Source organism: Octodon degus, unplaced genomic scaffold (assembly GCF_000260255.1).
Source record: "Octodon degus isolate 3935 unplaced genomic scaffold, OctDeg1.0 scaffold00163, whole genome shotgun sequence".
Lineage (NCBI taxonomy): Eukaryota > Metazoa > Chordata > Mammalia > Rodentia > Octodontidae > Octodon > Octodon degus.
In genome coordinates, this window is record NW_004524739.1 from 3,355,913 (window position 1) to 3,359,320 (window position 3,408).

The 3,408-nt window shown below is 41.2% G+C and overlaps 1 long non-coding RNA gene across 1 annotated transcript in view; it reads left to right on the forward strand.

Moving 5' to 3' along the window:
• The window catches only part of LOC111813083, a 23,658-nt gene extending 20,904 nt beyond the window's left edge, over positions 1–2,754 (forward strand). The window contains exon 7 of the long non-coding RNA XR_002818420.1: positions 2,724–2,754. This is a non-coding gene — a long non-coding RNA (uncharacterized LOC111813083). The remainder of the gene's footprint in view (positions 1–2,723) is intronic.
• The last annotated feature ends 654 nt before the right edge of the window (positions 2,755–3,408 follow it).

Genomic DNA, 3,408 nt, shown 5'->3' on the forward strand with positions numbered 1-3,408 from the left:
CTATTCATTGAGCTAAAATTCAACCCAGATCTTTCTGACTTTCATGTCATGTTTGATGTGACTGAGAAAACTCTAATACCAGAGGGCAAGTCAGTTGCATTTCACTTGCTAATGTTGGTTAGGTCTTCCTGTAATGTAATATTGAAATAATGTAGGGGAACATAAAAGTGCTGTGATTGATTAGTGATGTCTGCTATGGGTGTTAATGCAGAAGCAGCAGTGTGAGTCTTTCCTTGTGAGTCTCCAATCTAGCAGAACCCAAAGTATGAGAGATTTTGCCTGAGAGAGCAACACTTGTGCTGAAGCAGAGTGGGGTGTCCGGTAGAACCACCCGATCTTCCCTAAAGTCATCATGTAGTCTTCTCTGTACTCAGGATCTTCTATTGGTCCATACTGCTGCTTCTAGTATCCAGGATACCATGACACTGCTCTGCACACTTAGTAGGGTTAACATTAGGATGGAAAGTGATACTGAATAAGTAAGCATTTCATTTCCTGGTTAAAAAGCAATGAAAGCAAATATTTTAATCCTACTCCTTTCTCAAAGTCAATCAGACAACAACAACAAAAACAAACTGAATATAGGGACAAATATTTTTTTCTCCATTTTTATTGAAACCAGGAATGACCACAGATCCAAACCACAAACCCTGAAGACTTTCTCTGAAGTATTGCGAAATCTAGAGCAGAACACAGAGGAAACAGAACTCACACAGACATTCCTAATCGGTTTTACAGAGAGGAAGCTGAGGGTTTATGGGATACATCCCAAAGAAAGTATATCAGGCTTGAAAATTTCATACAAGAATTATTGGCTTAAAACACTGAAACTCAGACCAGCATCCCTAGAGGCTTTGCTGGAGGCCATGTTGACTGCAGGGAAAATAAACTTGGGGCTTCCCTGTGTTCTCTTGCCCAATGAATAAATGCTGTGGTGGGAGACAGTCTGAGAACAAAGCCATATGCAAGCTGCACACTGCCTGAAGCCATTGTCCTCTCTTTTCCTAAACTGTCCTCCCACACAGAGCTGGCCCATTCCAAAAGGGGAAGCCATCCCAGGAACTACACATGGGACCCATCAAAACAAAAGCTACCCAGTAACAAAGGGGGAGCCTTTGTTCTACATGATATTGAGCAGGTTTGGATGGAACTATGCCTCCTTAAAAGGACCCAAGGAATATGAGGATGGAGAGAAGTGATTGTAAAGTAATAGCATGAGATGAAAATCTAGCTGGATGTTCTGTTATGTTAAGGTAGATTTAGGGAGAGAGAGAGAGAGAGAGAGAGAGAGAGAGAGAGAGAGAGAGAGACTGAGAGAATTATTGAGAGAGATTAACATCACACTAAAAACACCAACACAGAGGCGCACCAAGATGGTAGAGTGGTAAGGAACAGAGAAAGAGCTTCTCTCAGAGTCGCTGCCCAGATGCTGGAAAATAGCAATGTAAGGAAGAGAAGAAAGAGAGAAGTGGGTCCTCTAGACCCAGTAAGGGTCTGAAGTATGAATTGACTGCTGGCTTTATCTAGTGGCTCCCAGCTAGGCTTCAGCCCATGGAAAGTGTGCTGACAGCTGCAGGCCAAATGAATCTGGTCCCATTCAGAAGGTTCAGGCTTGATGAGATTATCTATTACCCTGCCAAATAGCTACTCCTGGCTTCTTGGCCATGGAGAGAATGAAGATAGAAACTTCAACAAAGAGGGAGGTAGCAGGTGACACCTTCTCTTTCAGACAAGACTCACTGTGTGAGAGGAGTGAGTCAATCCTGTAGATACACAGTGACTGCTGGTGACCCCAGAGACCACCTCAGAGAGGTGCAGCAGTGGAAGAGAACAGTGAATATGAAGGACTACACTAGTTGGTGCTGAGTTCTAAGGGCTCAGTAGCCCAGTAGGAGAGTGACTGACTGGGTACCAACTTGGAGAGGGGCTGACTGAGCTCAGAACTCAGAGAGACTGCTGGCTTTATCTAGTGGCTCCCAGCTAGGCTTCAGCCCATGGAAAGTGTGCTGACAGCTGCAGGCCAAATGAATCTGGTCCCATTCAGAAGGTTCAGGCTTGATGAGATTATCTATTACCCTGCCAAATAGCTACTCCTGGCTTCTTGGTATAAATCAGCATGGATTTAGACTCTATCTTTGCATGTTGTCTACCAGTGACAGCAGAGATATATCTGGAAGTAATTTTTTCTTTTGTCTTTTTTTCTCTTTTGCTCTCTTGATTGCTTTTTGTTTTTTGTTGTTGTGTGTTTTTTCTCTACTTCATTGTTTCATCTTATTTTTATGTGAGTGTGAATGTGGTTTCTTCCACTTCCCTAATTTCTCCTTAACCCATTTAAAATTTTAACCCCAGAGAGCAAAATTTTAAGTCCTTAATATATTAAGGGCTTGTATACTACATACAATTTTCTGGTATTTATTTATTTATTTATTTATTTATTTATTTAATTTTTCTGTATTTTGTGGAACTGGGGATTGAACTCAGGCCCTTGTGCTTGCCAGGGAAGCACTTATTCTACTGAGCCATCTTCCTGGCCCTTCTGCTTTGTTTTAGATTTTATTTTTTAACCACAAATCTAACTCATATGATTAAAGGCAGAGAATTAATGGTTAGCTCAGTCTGTTATTTTCTAGGCTGTGTATCATGTTATTGTCATTGCTGATGGTACCACAATAACCAAAAGTGACATAACTGTTTTAAATATCTGTTTTTCCTGGTATTCCAAGACTGAGATTCATGAAGAGTCACAGGAAACACTCAGGCACAGTGCCAAAGAATTACAGGCTGGGCCAAATAGGCAGCAACTTCTTATCTCTAACAAACTAGAGAGGGAGGATATTGCAGCAGGCTCAAAACGCAAAGGCCAGCCACACCTGGAAGATACCTTAGACTAGTAGTAATTTGCTGAAGATTATAAATACTACCAATGAAGCAACCCACCATAGGAATTTACATGCATCATCCCAGGAATTAAACTGAAGGAAAAAAAGAAAAGATACTTAAACAAGATGCAACCCCAGGCATACAGCTCACTAAAGGTAAAACCAGGGGACAATGAGGTGGGACAATCCAAAAACCACTCACATGACCTTTCTGAAATGGTAACAGCAAAACAATTAAATGGGGGTCTAGAAAAAATTAATTCAGAAATAGTTTCTCAGATAAATGCAGAGATGGTGGCCACAGTGAAAACCATGCTTAGTGACTCTAGAGCAGATACAGACAAAAGTAGAGGAACTTACAAAAATTATGGAAGCCATGAATGCTCAGCACAGGAAAGAAATAGAATCCATAAGGCAGATTCAAGCAGATGTCCAGGAGAATAAACATTTCATTAAAAGTATCTGCAGCAGATTAAGCCATTGTGAGAACAGGATCTCAGATATAGAAGACAGGCTTGTGGGTAGTGAT